A 22,609-nucleotide genomic window follows, 5' to 3' on the forward strand; every position below is an offset into this window, starting at 1 on the left:
TTGCAATTACAGAGGTCAAACATTTCCTGTAGTTTTGCAACAGGTTTGCACACACTGCAGCAGGGATTTTAGTCCACTCCTCCATACAGATCTTCTCCAGAACTTTCAGGTTTGGAGTTTCAGCTCCCTCCAAAGATTTTCTATTGAGTTCAGGTCTGGAGACTGGCCAGGCCACTCCAGGACCTTGAAATGCTTCTTACGGAGCCCCTCCTTAGTTGCCCTGGCTGTGTGTTTGAGGTCATTGTCATGCTGGAAGACCCAGCCATGACCCATCTTCAATGCTCTTACTGAGGGAAGGTGGTTGTTTGCCAAAATCTCGCAATAATGACCCGATCCATCCTCCCTTCAATACGATACAGTCGCCCTGTCCCCTTTGCAGAACAGCACCCCCAGAGTATGATGTTTCCACCTCATGCTTCACGGTTGGGATGGTTTTCTTGGGGTTGTTCTCATCCTATAAACATGGTAAGTGTAGTTGATTCCAAAAAGCTCTGTTCTGGTCTCATCTGACCACATGACCTTCTCCCATGCCTCCTCTGGATCATCCAGATGGTCACTGGTGAACTTTAAACGGGCCTGGACATGTGCTGGCTTTAGCAGAGGGGCTTTACTGCCCTGCAGGATTTTAAACCATGATAGCATCATGTGTTACTAATGTAATATTTGTGACTGTGGTCCCAGATCTCTTCAGCTCATTGACCAGGTCCTCCTGTGTAGTTCTGAGCTTTCTCAGCATTATCCTTACCCCACAAAGTGAGATCTTGCATGGAATCTCAGACTGAGGGAGATTGACGGTCATCTTGTGTTTCTTCCACTTTCTAATAAATAATCATAACAGTTGTCTTCTACCAAGCTGCTCGCCTGTTGTCCTGTAGTCCATCCCAGACTTGTGCAGGTCTACAGTTTTGTCCCTGGTGTCCTTAGACAGCTCTTTGGTCTTGGCTATGGTGGACAGGTTGGAGTGTGATTGATTGAATGTGTGAACAGGTGTCTTTTATACAGGTAACAAGTTCAAACAGGTGCAATTAATACAGGTAAAGAGTGCTGAATAAGAGGGCTTCTTAAACAAAAAACAGCAGGTCTGTGTGAGCCAGAATTCTTGCTGGTTGGTAGGTGTTCAAATACTTATTTGCAGCAGTAACATACAAATAAATTATTAAAAAATCATACATTGTGATTTCCGGATTATTATTTTTTTTTTTTGATTATGTCTCTCACAGTGGACATGCACCTAAGATGAAAATTTCAGACCCCTTCATGATTTCTAAGTGGGAGAACTTGCAAAACCACAGGGTGTTCAAATACTTATTTTCCTCACTGTATGTTGTACGGCTTAGAGACGGTGGCACTAACAAAGAGGTGTCAGAGTTGAAGATGTTGAGATTCTCTTTGGGAGTGACGAGAATGGACAAGATTAGGAATGAACATATCAGAGGGACAGCTCAGGTGGGACGGTTTGGAGACAAAGTCATAGAGGCAAGACTGAGATGGTTTGGACACGTGCAGAGGAGGGACCCAGGGTATATAGGGAAAAGGATGCTGATGATGGGGCCACCAGGCAGGAGGAGAAAACTGAGGCCAAAGAGGAGGTTTATGGATGGGTTGAGGGAGGACATGCAGGTGGTTGGTGTGACAGAGGAAGATACAGAGGACAGGGTGAGATGGAAATGATTGATGTGCTGTGGCGACCCCTAACAGGAACAGCTGAAAGACAAAGAAGAAGAAGAATGCCACAATGCACACCATTTTGGATGACAAATGTCACTGCTCACTGCTCAATGTCACCATACCAAGTCTGAAGTTTGGCGGTGGGAACATCATAGTGTGGGGCAGTTTTTCAGCATACAGCATTGTTAAACTTCATATAACAGTGGAAAGGATGAATGGAAAAATGTACCGAGACATTATTGATAAAAATCTACCAGTGTGGACATTTCAGCTAGACAATGACCCCAAACACAGCCAAGGAAACTCTCAAATGGTTTCAGAGAATGAAAATAAAGCTGCTGGAATGGCCCAGTCAATCACTTGACTTGAATCCAACAGAAAATCTATGGAAAGAATTAAAGCTTAGAGTTCACAGAAGAGGTTCATGGAACCTTCAAGAATTGAAGACTGTGTAGAAAAATGGGCCAAAATCACACCTGAAACACATGTTCATGCATGAGACTAGTTTCTCCATACAGGAGGCATATTGAAGCTTCATTACCAACAAAAGCTTTTGTATTAAGTATTAAAACAATTCATTATGAATGTTCAATAATTTTTCTGGTGTCACTCCATTTTATTACACATAACTTAATTTCTTATTTGTTTTGGTTTCTTCGGATGTATGAATTACTTGGGTTGTTACCGACATATGTTGAAAATTTCATGTCTATAGGACCTTTATAAATACATTTACTGAGAACAATGATGATGTGTTCAATATTTATTGTATCCACTGTTCATGGCAAATAATTACAAGCTACAATCCACCCATGCAGGAGGGAGCTCAGTAAGAGAGTATAAAGTTTCAACTGCATGTGCCATTGATAAAAGAGTCACTAAAATCTTATGTTACAACTGTGTTGCAGGATAAAGCTTGAAAATAATGTTTTCTTGCCCTCTATGGTTTGGGTGACTAACATGGAAAGCCAGCACATTATTTGGGTGTTTTGGAAGGGTCTGTTGTGACCAAACAACAGATCATACCACACACAAAAATCAATTTTTACATATTTTTCCTAATCACAAATGTCAGAGAAAATTAAGATATTTTTTCATATTGTTATTTGAGACTCTCTGGCTTCTCAGAGCAGGTAGTCTGATGATAACTGTCTACATTCACAGAAAATTAATTTAATCTGCATTGTCTGAGACACCCAGCAAAAAAAATAAATAAATAAAAAAATAAATAAAAATAAGAAAAGAAAAAAAAAGGGTGCTGACCCCAGCTGGGGAAGTAAACGTTGGCAGTACTAAATGCTTGGCACTCCAAGATTAGCTCTCAGAAACAATTCAATTCAATTCAATTTTATTTATATAACGCCAAAACACAACAAACAGTTGCCCCAAGGCGCTTTATATTGTAAGGCAAGGCCATACAATAATTACGTAAAAACCCCAAAGGTCAAAACGACCCCCTGTGAGCAAGCACTTGGCAACAGTGGGAAGGAAAAACTCCCTTTTAACAGGAAGAAACCTCCAGCAGAACCAGGCTCAGGGAGGGGCAGTCTTCTGCTGGGACTGGTTGGGGCTGAGGGGAGAGAATCAGGAAAAAGACATGCTGTGGAGGGGAGCAGAGATCAATCACTAATGATTAAATGCAGAGTGGTGCATACAGAGCAAAAAGAGAAAGAAACACTCAGTGCATTATGGGAACCCCCCAGCAGTCTAAGTCTATAGCAGCATAACTAAGGGATGGTTCAGGGTCACCTGATCCAGCCCTAACTATAAGCTTTAGCAAAAAGGAAAGTTTTAAGCCTAATCTTAAAAGTAGAGAGGGTGTCTGTCTCCCTGATCCGAATTGGGAGCTGGTTCCACAGGAGAGGAGCCTGAAAGCTGAAGGCTCTGCCTCCCATTCTACTCTTACAAACCCTAGGAACTACAAGTAAGCCTGCAGTCTGAGAGCGAAGCGCTCTATTGGGGTGATATGGTACTATGAGGTCCCTAAGATAAGAAGGGACCTGATTATTCAAGACCTTATAAGTAAGAAGAAGAATTTTAAATTCTATTCTAGAATTAACAGGAAGCCAATGAAGAGAGGCCAATATGGGTGAGATATGCTCTCTCCTTCTAGTCCCCGTCAGTACTCTAGCTGCAGCATTTTGAATTAACTGAAGGCTTTTCAGGGAACTTTTAGGACAACCTGATAATAATGAATTACAATAGTCCAGCCTAGAGGAAATAAATGCATGAATTAGTTTTTCAGCATCACTCTGAGACAAGACCTTTCTAATTTTAGAGATATTGCGTAAATGCAAAAGAGCAGTCTTACATATTTGTTTAATATGCACTTTGAATGACATATCCTGATCAAAAATTACTCCAAGATTTCTCACAGTATTACTAGAGGTCAGGGTAATGACATCCAGAGTAAGGATCTGGTTAGACACCATGTTTCTAAGATTTGTGGGGCCAAGTACAATAACTTCAGTTTTATCTGAGTTTAAAAGCAGGAAATTAGAGGTCATCCATGTCCTTATGTCTGTAAGACAATCCTGCAGTTTCGCTAATTGGTGTGTGTCCTCTGGCTTCATGGATAGATAAAGCTGGGTATCATCTGCGTAACAATGAAAATTTAAGCAATGCCGTCTAAATAATACTGCCTAAGGGAAGCATGTATAAAGTGAATAAAATTGGTCCTAGCACAGAACCTTGTGGAACTCCATAATTAACCTTAGTCTGTGAAGAAGATTCCCCATTTACATGAACAAATTGTAATCTATTAGATAAATATGATTCAAACCACCGCAGCGCAGTGCCTTTAATACCTATGGCATGCTCTAATCTCTGTAATAAAATTTTATGGTCAACAGTATCAAAAGCAGCACTGAGGTCTAACAGAACAAGCACAGAGATGAGTCCACTGTCTGAGGCCATAAGAAGATCATTTGTAACCTTCACTAATGCTGTTTCTGTACTATGATGAATTCTAAAACCTGACTGAAACTCTTCAAATAGACCATTCCTCTGCAGATGATCAGTTAGCTGTTTTACAACTACCCTTTCAAGAATTTTTGAGAGAAAAGGAAGGTTGGAGATTGGCCTATAATTAGCTAAGATAGCTGGGTCAAGTGATGGCTTTTTAAGTAATGGTTTAATTACTGCCACCTTAAAAGCCTGTGGTACATAGCCAACTAATAAAGATAGATTGATCATATTTAAGATCGAAGCATTAAATAATGGTAGGGCTTCCTTGAGCAGCCTGGTAGGAATGGGGTCCAATAGACATGTTGATGGTTTGGATGAAGTAACTAATGAAAATAACTCAGACAGAACAATCTGAGAGAAAGAGTCTAACCAAATACCGGCATCACTGAAAGCAGCCAAAGATAACGATACGTCTTTGGGATGGTTATGATTAATTTTTTCTCTAATAGTTAAAATTTTATTAGCAAAGAAAGTCATGAAGTCATTACTAGTTAAAGTTAAAGGAATACTCAGCTCAGTAGAGCTCTGACTCTTTGTCAGCCTGGCTACAGTGCTGAAAAGAAACCTGGGGTTGTTCTTATTTTCTTCAATTAGTGATGAGTAGTAAGATGTCCTAGCTTTACGGAGGGCTTTTTTATAGAGCAACAGACTCTTTTTCCAGAGTGAAGATCTTCTAAATTAGTGAGACGCCATTTCCTCTCCAACTTACAGGTTATCTGCTTTAAGCTGCGAGTTGTGAGTTATACCACGGAGTCAGGCACTTCTGATTTAAAGCTCTCTTTTTCAGAGGAAATACAGCATCCAAAGTTGTCTTCAATGAGGATGTAAAACTATTGATGAGATACTCTATCTCACTTACAGAGTTTAGTTAGCTACTCTGCACTGTGTTGGTATATGGCATTAGGGAACATAAAGAAGGAAACATATCCTTAAACCTAGTTACAGCACTTTCTGAAAGACTTCTAGTGTAATGAAACTTATTCCCCACTGCTGGGTAGTCCATCAGAGTAAATGTGACAAGTGACAAAGTGACAAATTTTTATTCGGCACATAAAATATTCAAATAGAAAAAAATGAACAATTCCACAAACAAACACAGACAAACTAGTGAGTCCGAAAGGGTGTGGGCTGAAGCAAAGCTTATTAGCACCCACCCCTGCTCGTACAAGTCCAACAATTCTTATCAGTCATATTTACATAAATACAAATTCACTACTACATGTCGACACACAGACATACACATCAATATACTATTCACTTATAATTATATTTATATAGTACCAGATCACAAGAAAGTCGAATCAAGGCACTTTACGCCAGTAAGGACTAACCTTACCAACCCCCAGAGCGAGCACTAGGCAACTGTGGTGAGGAAAAACTCCCTATAAGGAAGAAACCTCAAGCAGACCAGGCTCTTGGGGGTGACCCTCTGCTTGGGCTGTGCCATATATACCTATATACATACTTATATACTTTACAAACATAAATATATACATACATACATATACACAGTCACTTATATACATATACACCTACCCATATCTATATATCTACATACGCATATACATACCCACACATTAAAATATACAATGAGTCCCACTTATAAATTGAACATTCCATATAAATCAAATTATATTTGCTTCTTTGTGATACTTAGACATGATGTTCTTTTTGAGTAGTTTCTTAAATCTTACTAAGGTACTACTCATTCTAACCTCTGTTGAACATTTGTTCCATTTCCTCACCCCAACCACAGACACACAAAAACCCTTTACATTTGTTCTTACTGGTGGTTTCATAAAAATTGCATAACCTCTTAAACTATATCTGGATTCCCTCAATCGGAACAGACTCTGGACATGTCTCCTTAAGGCTTGGTTTTTTCGCTCGAAATAAAGTTTGAATTGTAATGTAATCGACCAAATCTATGAATTTTAATAAATTTAAAGACACAAATAAAGAATGAGTTGGTTCACGATATTGTTTATTGCAGATGATTCGTATGGCTCGTTTTTGCAAAAGGAATATTGGATTGGTATTTGATTTGTAAGTGTTTCCCCATGACTCAACACAATATGTCATATATGGTACCATCAGAGAATGATATAAAGTAAGTAACCCTTCTTGCGGCAGTAGGTCTTTGGCTTTATACAGAATGGCTATAGTTTTTGACAATTTTGATTTCACATAATTTATATGTGGTTTCCAGCTAAGTTTATTATCAATTATAACACCTAAAAAATTATTCTCTGTTACTAACTCAATTTCCTTATTGTTTATAGTTAAATTTTTACATTTGGGTGCCTGTTTATTTCCAAATATAATACATTTAGTTTTCCCAAGGTTGAGTGACAACTTATTAGCGTCAAACCAAACCTTAAATTTTTCCAGTTCTTTCTCCACTATGTCCAGAAGCTGTTCAAGATTTTCACCGCTACAGAACACAGTTGTATCATCCGCAAAAAGGACACATCTCAGTGAACTCGACACCCAACTTATATAATTTATATAGATTATAAACAACAAAGGACCCAGCACTGAGCCCTGCGGCACCCTACATGTGACATCCCTGAGTTCAGAATTTGTATTATTGAATTGAACATACTGAAATCTGCCTTGTAAATAACTAGCTATCCATTCATATGCCAGACCTCTGATTCCATATTTCTGCAGTTTAATTAATAGTATTCCATGGTTAATTGTGTCAAACGCTTTCTGTAAATAAAAAAAAACACCTATTGTGTATTGTTTATTGTCAATTGCAGTTGCTATACTTTCCACAAAGTCCATCAAAGCATGTGATGTAGTTCGAGACCTTCTGAATCCATATTGTTCTTCACAAATGATGTTATGCTTCAGTAAATAATCATTTAATCTTTTAGCAAATATTTTCCAAAATTTTGGAAAATTGTGGCAGGAGTGATATAGGTCTATAATTAGAAAATGTGTGTTTGTCACCAGTTTTAAACAGAGGAATTACTTTGGCTCTTTTCTCATTTGAGAAGGAAATTTACCAGTACTTAGTGACATATTGCAAATATAATTGAACGGTTTTACTATACAATCAATAACTTTTTTTAATAAAGCCATATCCAAATTATTAAAATCAGTCGATTTCTTACTTTTTGAACCATGAACCAGATCAAGTATTTCCCTTTCATGAGTACCACCAATGAACATTGAAACAGATTTGTTAAACGTTGAATTATTTACCCAGATGTTATTAGTTAATGAGTCAGTTTTACTGGCAAGATTTTTACCCACATTAAGGAAGTATTCATTAAAGTGTTCAGCAATAGACTCGTCGTTATCAATCGTGATGTAGTTGTTACTCTGATAAAATGAAGGATAATCTCTAGTTACTCTATTCTTTTTTACTATTTCATTTAATATGTTCCATGTGTTTTTGATGTTATTTCTATTTTTGACAAGTAACTCATTATAATATATTTTTTTACTGAGTCTCATGATATTGATTAACTTATTCTTATATGTTTTATACTTACTTTCAGCTTCCTTAGTTCGTAGTTTTATGAATTGTTTATATAGTACGTTTTTCTTTTTACATGCCCTCTGAAGCCCCTTAGTTATCCATGGTTTGTTGCTATATTGATTTCTATATATTTTGTCAACAAATGGACAGTGTTTATTATACAAACTGGAAAAAATGGAGATGAAAGCATCATATGACCTGTCAACATCATCAACAAAAACATCTGACCAATTCTGACTTGATAAATCCTCCCTTAAATTATCAATTGTTTCAGGTGTTACTTTTCTACTCATGAATTTGGTATTGCTTCGATACTTACAACAACCCTCCAATGCAAAGACTGAGAAAACTGGCAAGTGATCACTGATATCACTGACCAGTAGTCCCCCACTAAGATTACCGGATATAACGTTAGTTAAAATATTGTCAATGAGAGTTGTTGAGTCCATAGTTATTCTGCTAGGATGAATGATGGTTGGAAACAGTCCTAAACAATACAAGGTGTTTATAAATGAAGTGATTTGTGGATGATTGTGAGGGTTTAAAAAATCTATATTGAAATCTCCACAGACAAATAAATGCTTATTTCTGTTGATTTTGTTGTACATTCCTAAGATAATGTCTTCAAAGGTGTCAATATTTGTCCCAGGAGCTCTGTAAATACAACTAACAACTATGTTTTTGGAGTTTATAGATGTAATTTCTATGGTAACACATTCCATGATGTTGTCCACTGTAAATGACATGTTGTTGATGAGTTTACAGTTATAATCTGACCTTACAAACAATGCAACGCCTCCGCCCCTTCTCGTCTGCCTATTAACCAGGAACAATTCATAACCATCAAGATATACCAGATCTTTATTATCCTCATTTAACCATGTTTCTGAAATTGCAATAACTGAAAAACGTTTTTTGGATGTTTTCAAACACTCATTAATAGTGGACAGATTACGAGAAAGACTTCTGCTGTTGAAATGTATAATTGAAAAATCTTCATCATTGATTTTATAATTTTTGAATTGTTTTTCTGTAAAATATTTGCACTGTCTCACAATATTCTCACTGAAAAAGGTATCAGGATCATTTTCAGATTCGAAGGGGTGGTTAGCAGAGTTATTATAATTAAATGTATCTAGACAGAGCTCCTGGGCAGAAATAAACGGATCATTATCCTTAGTCATTATGTCTCTCTTGTCTCCGGGTGTAGATGATGTGGATGAGTGGGTTGCTCCAGTCTGGATCATGGTGCTGTGATGTGTTTGAGTCCTCATACCTATTGTTCATATTTGTCCAGCTCCTCGATGTTCCTTATTGCCATAACCTTTGCTTGTTCTGGTGATCCATTCAGTTTAATGAATATTTTACAGTTTTATTTTCCCTGTTTCTTTAAGAAGCGTGCTTTCCTGGCAATGTCGGCATTCCGTTTGGTGAGATGTTCATTGATGAATACGTTTGTCCCTTTCAGTTTTCTTCCTTGTTTTAACAGTGCTGTTTTGTGTTTTCTGTTGATGAATCTCATGATGACGGTTCGTTTATCACCGTCATTTCTCCGGGGCAGAGGGTGGCACGCTTCAATGCTATTTAAATCCATTTCTATACCTTTAGATAGGAGGAAATCAGCAACCTGTTTTTCCACAGAGCTGACCTCCTGTTCACTGGGCTCCCCTCCGCTCTCATCTGTTACAGCCCGTGCGTAGGACCGTGGTTTGATGTGAAGACCTGTGATGATGACGTCGTTAATTCTGGTGTACTGCTCCAATTCAGCCACTCTATTTTCCAGCTGCACCAGACGCCCGTCTTTCTCAGCGTTCTGGAGCCGTAATGCCTTCACCTCCTCCACCAGATCCTCCACCAGATTCTGCTTCACAACAGAAATCTCCTCTGATAGAAAGTCCAGAGATTTTTTAATATCGTCACCTTCCTCCGCTGTCAGAACCTTCTTAGGCCCCATGGTCGGCTTATGGGCAGGTTGACGATCGCCGATGTTAACAGCCTGCGTTGTTTGTCACCGGGATGGATCTGCACTGCGCTGGTGCCGCGCGGCCTCTGTGTTTCCACGCTGATGGAACCGCGGTGGCTGCACGAGGCCTCGGGGAAGCGGCACTCGTGACGCGCGGCTTTAATGATGCAGCGCGCGGCCTCAGTGAATTCACCATGTTGGGCAGGCCTCGGACGTTGTTGCCGTCCAGTCGCGGGACTAAGTTGCCGGTTGAGGTGGTATTCCCACTGTCCGGGTTAGCAAACACCGGCATGGCAGATGGCAACTACAAACACCACCTCTGAAAACTCAGGTACAAACTTTTTGCAGCTCGCTCTGACGACACGCAGCTCTCTAGTGACGACGCAGCTCTCCCTGACGACACCAACTTGGCACGAAGGCATAATGTAAATGTTATTAAGAAATGATCAGACAAAAGGGAGTTTTCAGGGAATACTGGTAAGTCTTCAATTTCCATACCATAAGTCAGAACAAGATCTAAGATAGGATTAAAGTGGTGGGTGGACTCATTTACATTTTGAGCAAAGCCAATTGAGTCTAATAATAGATTAAATGCAGTGTTGAGGCTGTCATTCTCAGCATATGTGTGGATGTTAAAATCGCCCACTATAATTATCTTATCTGAGCTAAGCACTAAGTCAGACAAAAGTTCTGAAAATTCACAGAGAAACTCACAGTAACGACCAGGAGGACGATAGATAACAACAAATAAAACTGGATTTTGGGACTTCCAATTTGGATGGACAAAACTAAGAGTCAAGCTTTCAAATGAATTAAAGCTCTGTCTGGGTTTTTGATTAATTAATAAGCTGGAATGGAAGATTGCTGCTAATCCTCCGCCTCGGCCCGTGCTACGAGCGTTCTGGCAGTTAGTGTGACTCGGGGGTGTTGACTCATTTAAACTAACATATTCATCCTGCTGTAACCAGGTTTCTGTAAGGCAGAATAAATCAATATGTTGATCAATTATTATATCATTTACTAACAGGGACTTAGAAGAGAGAGACCTAATGTTTAATAGACAGTTTAATAGACCACATTTAACTGTTTTAGTCTGTGGTGCAGTTGAAGGTGCTATATTATTTTTTCTTTTTGAATTTTTTATGCTTAAATAGATTTTTGCTGGTTATTGGTTGTCTGGGAGCAGGCACCATCTCTACGGGGATGGGGTAATGAGGGGATGGCAGGGGGAGAGAAGCTGCAGAGAGGTGTGTAACACTGCAAGTCTGCTTCCTGGTCCCAACCCTGGATAGTCACGGTTTGGAGGATTTAAGAAAATTCGCCAGATTTCTAGAAATGAGAGCTGCTCCATCCAAAGTGGTTTTCCCCAGAAGCTTTGCCAATTATCTATGAAGAACCACCTCATTTTTTGGATACCACTCAGACAGCCAGCAATTCAAGGAGAACATGCGGCTAAACATGTCACTCCCGGTCCGATTGGGGAGGGGCCCAGAGAAAACTACAGAGTCCGACATTGTTTTTGCAAAGTTACACACCGATTCAATGTTAATTTTAGTGACCTCCGATTGGCATAACCGGGTGTCATTACTGCTGACATGAATTACAATCTTACCAAATTTACGCTTAGCCTTAGCCAGCAGTTTCAAATTTCCTTCAATGTCGCCTGCTCTGGCCCCCGGAAGACAATTGACTATGGTTGCTGGTGTCGCTAACTTCACATTTCTCAAAACAGAGTCGCCAATAACCAGAGTTTGATCCTCGGTGGGTGTGTCGCCGAGTGGGGGAAAACGGTTAGAAATGTGAACGGGTTGGCGGTGTACACGGGGCTTCTGTTTAGGGCTATGCTTCCTCCTCACAGTCACCCAGTCGGCCTGCTTTCCCGGCTGCTCGGGATCTGCCAGAGGGAAACTAACGGCGGCTAAGCTACCTTGATCCGCACCGACTACATGGGCCTGGCTAGCTGTAGAATTTTCCACGGTGCGGAACCGAGTCTCCAATTCGCCCAGCCTGGCCTCCAAAGCTACGAATAAGCTACACTTATTACAAGTACCATTACTACTAAAGGAGGCCGAGGAATAACTAAACATTTCACACCCAGAGCAGAAAAGTGCGGGAGAGACAGGAGAAGCCGCCATGCTAAACCGGCTAAGAGCTAGTAGCTGCGCTAAGCTAGCGGATTCCTAAAAACACGCAAAGTGAATAACGTGTAAATAATTTAGAGGTGATTCAGCAGAGGGAGTGCTTTAGTTAAGGCACGTGAAGATTACACTGTGAAACAAATCGTTATCTAGGTAGCTAGATCAATCTAACTGCGCAGATTAAACAGCTAACAGATACAGCAAAACACCGCTGTGCTCCGGAACAGGAAGTGATACAATACCGCAGTGAGAGCCAACCACCGAAACAGCAAAGTTAAAACTGGTACTGTTGAACAGGATGTGTTTATTAAGTTTGTGCAGATGCAGATAACTGCATCTATCTAATAGATTACAATTTGTTCATGTAAATGGGAAATTGTCTTCACAGACTAAGGTTAATTATGGAGTTCCGCAAGGTTCTGTGCTAGGACCAATTTTATTCACTTTATACATGTTTCCCTTAGGCAGCATTATTAGATGGCATTGCTTAAATTTTCACTGTTACGCAGATGATACCCAACTTTATCTATCCATGAAGCCAGAGGACACACACCAATTAGCTAAACTGCAGGATTGTCTTACAGACATAAAGACATGGATGATCTCTAATTTCGTGCTTTTAAACTCAGATAAAACTGAAGTTATTGTACTTGGCCCCACAAATCTTAGAAACATGGTGTCTAACCAGATCCTTACTCTGGATGGCATTACCCTGACCTCTAGTAATACTGTGAGAAATCTTGGAGTCATTTTTGATCAGGATATGTCATTCAATGCGCATATTAAACAAATATGTAGGACTGCTTTTTTGCATTTGCGCAATATCTCTAAAATTAGAAAGGTCTTGTCTCAGAGTGATGCTGAAAAACTAATTCATGCATTTATTTCCTCTACGCTGGACTATTGTAATTCATTATTATCAGGTTGTCCTAAAAGTTCCCTGAAAAGCCTTCAGTTAATTCAAAATGCTGCAGCTAGAGTGCTAACAGGGACTAGAAGGAGAGAGCATATCTCACCCATATTGGCCTCTCTTCATTGGCTTCCTGTTAATTCTAGAATAGAATTTAAAATTCTTCTTACTTATAAGGTTTTGAATAATCAGGTCCCATCTTATCTTAGGGACCTCATAGTACCATATCACCCCAACAGAGCACTTCGCTCTCAGACTGCAGGCTTACTTGTAGTTCCTAGGGTTTGTAAGAGTAGAATGGGAGGCAGAGCCTTCAGCTTTCAGGCTCCTCTCCTGTGGAACCAGCTCCCAATTCAGATCAGGGAGACAGACACCCTCTCTACTTTTAAGATTAGGCTTAAAACTTTCCTTTTTGCTAAAGCTTATAGTTAGGGCTGGATCAGGTGACCCTGAACCATCCCTTAGTTATGCTGCTATAGACTTAGACTGCTGGGGGGTTCCCATGATGCACTGAGTGTTTCTTTCTCTTTTTGCTCTGTATGCACCACTCTGCATTTAATCATTAGTGATCGATCTCTGCTCCCCTCCACAGCATGTCTTTTTCCTGGTTCTCTCCCTCAGCCCCAACCAGTCCCAGCAGAAGACTGCCCCTCCCTGAGCCTGGTTCTGCTGGAGGTTTCTTCCTGTTAAAAGGGAGTTTTTCCTTCCCACTGTTGCCAAGTGCTTGCTCACAGGGGGTCGTTTTGACCGTTGGGGTTTTTCCGTAATTATTGTTTGGCCTTGCCTTACAATATAAGGTGCCTTGGGGCAACTGTTTGTTGTCATTTGGCGCTATATAAATAAAATTGATTTGATTTGATTTGAAGTTTGAAGAAAAAAATATTCAAGGAAGATGGGTTTTATTTGTTTCCAATTATAATTAACTGAGCCCTACCCTACTCTTACCTTACTTACGCGGAGCGTTTGCCATTGAACATGGCTGTCAAATTTCATCCCTGCCTTTGTTTATCGCTTGGTTGTATCACTTTAAATTCAGTCCTGCATTATTTTACACACAGTAGTGGGCTCTGTCATAGCCAATCAGAGTGTGAGAGTACCAAGCAATTTGTAACACCAGTAGGCATGTGCCTAAATGTCTTTTACCTGTGGCCACTAGCACATGGGAGACAGGTTTGTGTCTGTAGTCACGTCCCAATTTTAAAACTGTGTTGAAATAGAATCAATATTTAACATTTACACTTGAACACAAAGTCAGAATAGAAAATATTTGATATAGTACAGTGTAACTATTCAACTTTATGCTCTCCAACCAAGGGAGTCAGGACTGAACATTTTCTGTGCAGATTCTCAGTCATCTAGGTCATGGAATCCAAGCAGGCTGAGGTTAACTAGACTTGTTCCAGAAGTCGTCTTGACATCCAGAAGTCATTACTTCAACTAGAACTGAAGAACCTTTTCTGGATGAAAAGTGAAGCCTGAACTAAACAAGTCCACTTGACCTGACTCAACATACTTGGACTGAGCACCATGTTCTTTTTGTTCTGCATGAAATGATTTGAGGATCTGTACATACACAGAGCAGACAATCAAAATCAATCCTCCTCCTGTAGACACATTATGTAGCTATTACACAAGAAGTCAACGAAATAAATTGACATCTAAATGGAGGACATTTTTTCTCAGTCTGTGGTTTGCGATTTCATGGTTGAGGAGGGGAAAGGCTATTGGATGTCTAGAAGATTACGGGGAATAAATGTGACTGAGCAGTCAGAAGAAACTGAACCATCACGTCCTCTGTAAGCAGTGAAACAGGACAACACTGCTCTGTTTTCACACGGCTCCTCTTAACCTTTATCAGTGAGAGGACACAGAGAGACAGGCCTCAAGCATCAATCCAGAAAAAAGAGTCAGGCAGATGTGCAGTGGACTGACCATCATTCACAAGAACAGGGAGAAGGAAGCAGAGAGAAAACCCTGAGATGTTTCAAGTGCGACATTACCGTCTGCTAGAGTTGTGGCAGGAGACTTTATGAATCCACTTCTCACCATACATATTCTGTTGACAGTCCACTTCAGCAAGCTGCCAGACTGCCTCATTTCCACCGATTTACTGACTGAAGTGGCTAAACTACGTGTTTCTTCTCCAGTCAAAACTTGAGCAACTGGCTGGCTGTTTCCCCGGATCTGCCTTGAAACCGGTGATGAGAATGAATAATGAGCCTGAATAAAGACAAAAGAAAGATACAAATGCAAGCAACAGCTATGCCAATCTAAGTCACTCATTATTATTCCTCAACTAAAGTCTATCATCTCTAAAAGTTGGCAATATTTCAGCTTCTGGCAGCTTTTATGGTACCGCTTCAAAAGAACACTCTCAGTCACTACTTTCATTATTTGTTCTGCCAATATCTGTCTGCTTCAGGAAATGCCAGCCCACCTCCAATTTTATAAAGGCTGAGTTTGAGACATCTGCTGTCATGTTTATGTCTTTCCTCTGGTGGAGAGCTGATGTCAAAATTACAAGTCAAAGGCCCCGTGAATTAAGGTGCCTGACCCATAGCATAAAAAAAAAAATAAAAAAAAAAATGTCAATGCTCTGACTTAATCCGTTGCCTAAAGGCTGGAAGCAGTCTGATAGCATTAATAACCTAAGCAGGAAACTGAAAATGATCCATACAAAACTATGTAATCGTAATTTATCATAAAATTATGAAAATAAAAAACAAACCATCAAAAATGATAAATATTCAACAGCCATTAAAACAGACTGAAAAACAGAAAACTAGGGATGTGTCGATCTGATCAAAATTGGCCAAAAAAGATATTTTTGATTAAATCAGAATCACCTGACTAAACCAGAGAAATCAAATAAGTGTTTGCATGTTGTCTCTGCAAAGCTTTAAAAGCACCTCCACAGAGAAATGGTGCACTTATTAAAAACACGCTGCTGTAAATAGCCAACAAGTGCAACACGTGATCAGCAGTGCAAGTCAGTCTTGATCTGTTTGATATTTGCGGAGCGGTAAAAGGCACGAATGTGTGACACAGTGAGAGTTTCACAAACATATAACACATCACTTCAAATACACACCAAATTTGTCTTTGATAGAAGGCACATGTGATATGACTTTCCTCCCGGTCAGTCAGGTAATTTTTACAGCTTAATTGGAGTCCACCTGGGGTAAATTCAGTTGATTTGACATGCTTTGGAAAAGCAAACACCTATCTACATATAAGACCCCAGAGCTGACAGTGCATGTCAGAGCACAAGCCAAGCATGAAGTCAAAGGAATCGTCTGTAGACCTCACAAATCTGGGGAAGGGTACAGAAATATTTCTGCTGCTTTGAAGGTCCCAATGAGCACAGTGGCTTCCATAATCCATAAATGGAAGAAATTCAGATCCACCAGGACTCTTTCCAGAGCTGGCTGCCCGTCTAAACTAAGCAATCAGTGGAGAAGAGAGTCAGGGTGGTAAACAAGAACCTAATGGTCACTCTGCCAGAGCTCCAGCATTCCTCTGTGGAGAGAGGAGAACCTTCCAGAAGGACAACCATTTCTGCAGAAATACACCAATCAGGCCTGTATGGTAGAGTGGCCAGACGGAAGCCACTCCTCTGTAAAAGGCACATAGCAGCCCACCTGAAGTTTGCCAAAAGGCACCTGAAGGACTCTCAGAGAAACAAAATTCTCCGGTCTGATGAGACAAACACTGAACACCAAGCATGTGGCATCATATTCAAGAAGACTTGAGACTGTAATTGCTGCCAAAGGCACATCAACAAAGTATTGAGCAAAGGGTGTGAATACTTATAAGCACATGATTTCTTAGGTTTTATTTTAGAAAAAATAAAATAAAAAAAAATTCATGTCGTCATTACGTGGTGTTGTGAGTAGAATTTTGATGGGAAAAATTTATTTACTCCATATTGAAATAAGGCTGTAATGTGACAAAATGTGGACAAAGTGAATACTTTCGGGATACACAGCACAACCATTAACAAAACCAGTATGTACTGAAAAAATTTTGTTAATATTAAAATAATCTCAGTTTTCAGAATATGTGTCACATCACTTTCACTCATGTTCAACCGCTTTTACAGGATTGGGTCGCGGGGGCAACAGCTCTAGCAGGGGACCACGGACTCATCTTTCCCATGCCACATTGACTACCTCTGACTGGGGGATCCCGAGGTATTCCCAGACAATGTGGAGAAATAATCTCTCCACCTCGTCTGCTTACCGAATGCCCGAACCATCTCAGCTGGCTCCTTTAAACGCAAAGGAGCAGCAGCCCTACTCTGAGCTCCCCATGGATGATCGAACTTTTCACCCTATCTATAAGGGAGACACCAGTGACCCTCCTAAGGAAGCCCATTTTGGCCGCTTGTACCCACAATCTAGTTCTTCCCAATCCTCATGACCATAGGTGACAGTAGAAATCAAGGTTTACGAGTAGATCAAGAGTTTCACCTTTTGATTCAGTTCCCTTGTCGTTATAACAGTACAGTAGAGCGAATGCAACACCGCCCCTGCTGCGCCGATTCTCCAGCCAATCCCACGCTCCATTGTCCCCTCACTCGTGAACAAGACCCTGAGGTACTTGAACTCCTTCACTTGGGCAAGACTGTATTCCCTATCTGTAGTAGGCAATTCATCGGTTTCCTGCTGAGAACCATGGCCTCAGATTTAGAGCTGCTGATCCTCATCCCAGCTGCTTCACACTTAGCTGCGAACTGATCCAGTGAGTGTTGGAGGTTACCAGCTGATGAAGCCAACAGGACCACATCAGGACCCTCACTCCTCACTCCATACTCCCACAGCACCTCCCACAGTATCTCCCAGGGTCCACGATCATACGCCAGAAAACACATGTAGACTGGATAGGCATAGTCACAGGCACCCTCCAGGATCCTTGTGAGAGTGAAAAGCTGGTCAGTTGTTCCATAGCCAGGATGGAACCGGCACTGTTCCTCTTCAATCAGAAGTTTGACTATCGGCTGAACCCTCCTTTCCAGCACCCTGGAGTAGACTTTACCCGGGAGGCTGAGTAGTGTGATGCCTCTACAGTTGGCACACACTCTCTGGTCCCCCTTTTTAAAAATGGGGACCACCACCCCATTTGGAACTCCTTAGGGACTGTCCCAAACCTCAATGCAATGTTGAAAAAATTTCAGCTTGGATGGTTCTCCATTTTCCCCTCATGATGTGTCTCAGGGATCGCCAGAAGCACCTTGGTACCAACCGAAAGTCCTTCAACATGGTTGCTCCGAACTCCTCCCACACCCACTGCTTTGCCTCCCCCATAGCAGAGGCTGCTGCCCTTTGGGCCTGTCGGTACCTTACAACTGTCTCCGGAGTCCTCCAAGATAACATATCCCGGAAAGACTCCTTTTTCAGTTGGACAGCTTCCCTGACCACCAGTGTCCACCATGGTATTCGAGGGTTGCCACCCCTTGAGGCACCTAAGACCTTCAGGCCACATTTGTGTTTCAATGTTAAGCACTTTGGACACCAGTCAGTGCTGTAAAGCGCTTTATAAATAAATGTTGATTGATTGAATGTTGACAGCTCCCCACTGCAGCTTCAGCAATGGAAGCTTTGAACATTGCCCATTCTGGTTCAATGCCCCCAACCTGCACAGGGATGCTGGAAAAGCTGTGCTTTAGGTGTGAGTTGAACATCTGTTGGACAGTGGGCTCCTCCAGATGTTCCCAGTTCACCCACATTATCCGTTTGGGCTTACCAGGTCTGTCCAAAGTCCTCCCCCATGCTCTAATCCAACTCACCACCAGATGGTGATCAGTTGACAGCTCTGCACCTCTCTTCCCCGAGTGTCCAGCACATGTGGCCTCAGATTAGATGACATGATCACAAAATTAATCATAGATCTTCGTCCTTGGGTGCTCTGGTACCATGTACAGTAATGAGCATCCTTATGTTCGAATATGGTGTTCTTTATGGACAGTCCGTGACTAGCACAAAAATCCAATAACAAACGACCAATCGGGTTTAGATCAGGGAGGCTGTTCCTCCCAATTCCGCCTCTCCAGGTGTCTCTGTCATTGCCCACGTGTGCTTTGAAGTCCCCCAGCAGAACAATGGAGTCCCCCACCAGAGCCCAATAGAGGACTCCATTCAGGGACTCCAAGAAGGCCGAATACTCCAAACTGCTGTTCACTGCATATGCGCACAAATAACAGTCAGAGTTTTCCTCCCCGCAACCCAAAAGCGCAGGGAGGTGACCCTCTCATCTACTGGGGTAAACTCCATTGTAGCGGCGCTCAGCCGGGGACTTGTGAGTATCCCCACACCCACCCGGTACCTCACACCCTGGGCAACTCCAAAGAAGAATAAGGTCCAACCCCTATCAAGGAGAGTGGTTCTGAAGACGAGGCTGTGCGTCGAGGCGAGGCCCACCAGATCTAACTGGTATCGCTGCACCTCCTGCACAAGCTCCCGCTCCTTCCCCCACAGCGAGGTGATGTTCCACACCCCCAGAGCTAGCCCCTGCAGCCCGGGTCTGGTCCGCCAAGGCCCTCGACTTTCACTGCCACCCATGGGACAGCCCACCCGACACCAGCAGTTCGCCATGTGGGTGGTGAGCGGGTGGAGATAGAATGTCCACGTTGCCTTTATGGGTTGTGGGCTCTGTGGCAAGCCCAACCACCAGGTGCTCGCTGATGGGCCCTATATCCAGACCTGGCTTCAGATGGTGGCGCTGGCCTTCCTCTGGGCCGGGTCACATTTCCTCTGCCTCATTTTGTCATGGTGTCTTGTGAACCATTCTTAGTCTAGCCTCTCGACTGAGACCAATTTGCCATGGGAGACCCTACCAGGAGCACAAAGGCTCCAGACAACACAGCTCTCATGTTCATAGCGGCACACAAACCTCTCTGCCACAATAAGGTGATGGTTCACTGTGTCATATTTGTCAATAAAACTGAGTAGAAATGTTTTGGCTCTAAATCTGAAAAAAACAAACAAACAAACAAAAAAAACTTAAACTGGAGATTTAGAATTTTCTTTAAAGTCTTTATTGAGAATACACCTTTATTCATGCAGACAAACTATTTTGGTGCTAAGAATAGGTTTTCCAAAATATTTGGCTGACAATGATTGTGCAATATGTAAGGAAATTGTGTATACATGTAATTATATGTAGATGTCTTAAACTGTCTTAGAATCAAATAAATGTGATGTCACAGGAGATGAAAGAGCAGATACAAGATATTGATGAAATGAGCACCAAACCAGTAGCAGTGTCTTGCAGTGTTTCAGCAAAATCCTTTAAATTGAAACCTCCAAAAATGACCAATAACCAATAATGAAATGTTCTAGAGAGATCCAGGTGATGAGCCAGAGAAAGGTTTACGTGATGTGCCCTAATAATTTTAAATGAATGAGCTCAGAGAATTATAAAGTTGACATTGTTGCATTGCTTGTGTCGATCGCAAAGTCATACACATGTACGCTGGTTTTTAAAGCATTGGGGATGAGGACCTGTTTAGCACCAACAGCTGCACTGCAGTAGTGGAGATGATGTATTTGACAGCAGTGTAGTGTTTGGAAACTGTTATGAGCCTGCACAGCCCATTGAGGTGTTGCATGCCATACTGAGGTAAACAAGTTTACAGAATTTTGGTGCAAGTAGGTGATAAAATTGAGCACTGACTAGTTGCATCAATTGATCTTTGAGCTGAGGAAATGGAATTCCATTGTGACAACACTCCAGAATAAAGAATGAAGGTACAATACAAAACAAAATGAAAAGTGTGTTAAATACAAAGGTGAAGATATACAGTTTACTAAATGATCATGATTGCCAAGGGGCATCGTTTTGTTCAATGTGAAGGCAAATGGTGTCTTCCTAATTTTAATATGAGACTAAACAATCATTCCCAGATACAGTTCAATTACTCAGACAGGTCATCATTCCAGCTCATTTACACATGAAGCTAGTCTGGTGTACAGACAGCCACTTATCACTGATCCTTCAAAACAATTGCAGATCTCATAAAATGGAATATCCACACAGCAGATGTTAACCACCTGCTATATAAACACTGGTGGAAAGATTGAGCTTCTGCCAAGGACAAACTGATTTGATTTTGAGAAAAATTAGTGAATGTCATCAGCAAAGAACCAAGGTTGCAGCTAATGCTTCTAATCTGGAGACATTTGCAGAATCACTTTTCAGATGAACTAGCCAAAGACACATGTAATAGGATTGTAACAATTACCCAATATCAATCAAGAAATCAATTTTAAACTAACAGATATCACTACAATGATACACAATTAACCGGCCGATGGCTCAGTTTTAATGGTATACATTTGCTGGGTTAACTTTGTTTCACTACTATGTCTGTTCCTTCAAACTCTCATAAAGGTTTTAAGGTTGGCACAATGCTGTTGCAAAGCTGGTCACTGGAACATTTATCTTTGTTTGGTAAAAACTAAATCAACATGTCGGATTATGGTAGGAGGTATAACAGAAAATGTACTCATTTGAGCTTCACATCCAGTGAAGCTCAAATAATACATTTTCATACTAGTTACCTAATATGTTTTCATACTAGTTACCTCCGCCAAGGAGGTTATGTTTTCCGTCGCGTCCATTTGTTTGTTTGTTGGTTGGTTGGTTGGTTGGTTGGTTTGTTCGCAGGATTACACAAAAAATCCTGAAAGGATTTCAATGAAATTTTTACCAGGGGTGTATCTTGGCCTATCTTAGAAGTCATTAAATTTGGATCATTAAATAATGATCTGGAACACGATCTGGATCAAGTAATTTTTTTAAGGATTCTTTATCATTGCAGGATAGGCCCAATTTCAACATTTTGCATCTAACTTCATGAAGACGGGTCACAAAGGCTGAACAAAAATTAAGTTACGACACAACAGTAATTTAGCATTTGTTTCATTTAACAATATTATTTATTTATTTATGTCTTGGTGGATCACTTTCTTTGTGTACAGATGCTGCTGAGTCTGGCTGTGGTAAAGGCTGCCCTGAACGAAACACTGTGACTCGTTAAACTTTTAAACCTCCGATTGCTCCGATCAGGTCGGCTGATTTGATCAGACCTGATCGATCAGGTCGCCTGATGATCGCACCGACATGCAGCGAGTGTGCTTTTATTTTAAAGAGTCACAGCTCTTTTTAGGTTTGATCAGACCTGATCAATCAGGGTGTTTGATGAGCGCACTGACAGCAAGTGCGCTTTTATTTTAAAATCACAGATCTGATCAGACCTGATCGATCAGGGTGTTTGATGAGCGCACCGACATGCAGCGAGTGCGCTTTTATTTTAAAGTCACAGGTCTGATCAGACACACAGAGAGAGAGAGAGAGAGAGAGAGAGAGAGAGAGAGTGAGAGTGAGAGAGAGCGCGAGAGAGTGAGCGACCGACCTGCTGTTTCTGTTGTGTTTCTGGATTTCTGAGTTGAGGTTCAATTCCCTGTTCT

At 41.1% G+C, this 22,609-nt stretch overlaps 1 protein-coding gene across 1 annotated transcript in view; it reads right to left on the reverse strand.

Annotated features, from left to right (window-relative positions):
* Nucleotides 1-22,609, reverse strand: part of LOC117500647 (protein kinase C-binding protein NELL1-like) — a 905,329-nt gene that overhangs the window by 787,571 nt on the left and 95,149 nt on the right. The window lies entirely within an intron of this gene.

The sequence above is a fragment of the Thalassophryne amazonica genome, chromosome 2 (assembly GCF_902500255.1).
Source record: "Thalassophryne amazonica chromosome 2, fThaAma1.1, whole genome shotgun sequence".
Lineage (NCBI taxonomy): Eukaryota > Metazoa > Chordata > Actinopteri > Batrachoidiformes > Batrachoididae > Thalassophryne > Thalassophryne amazonica.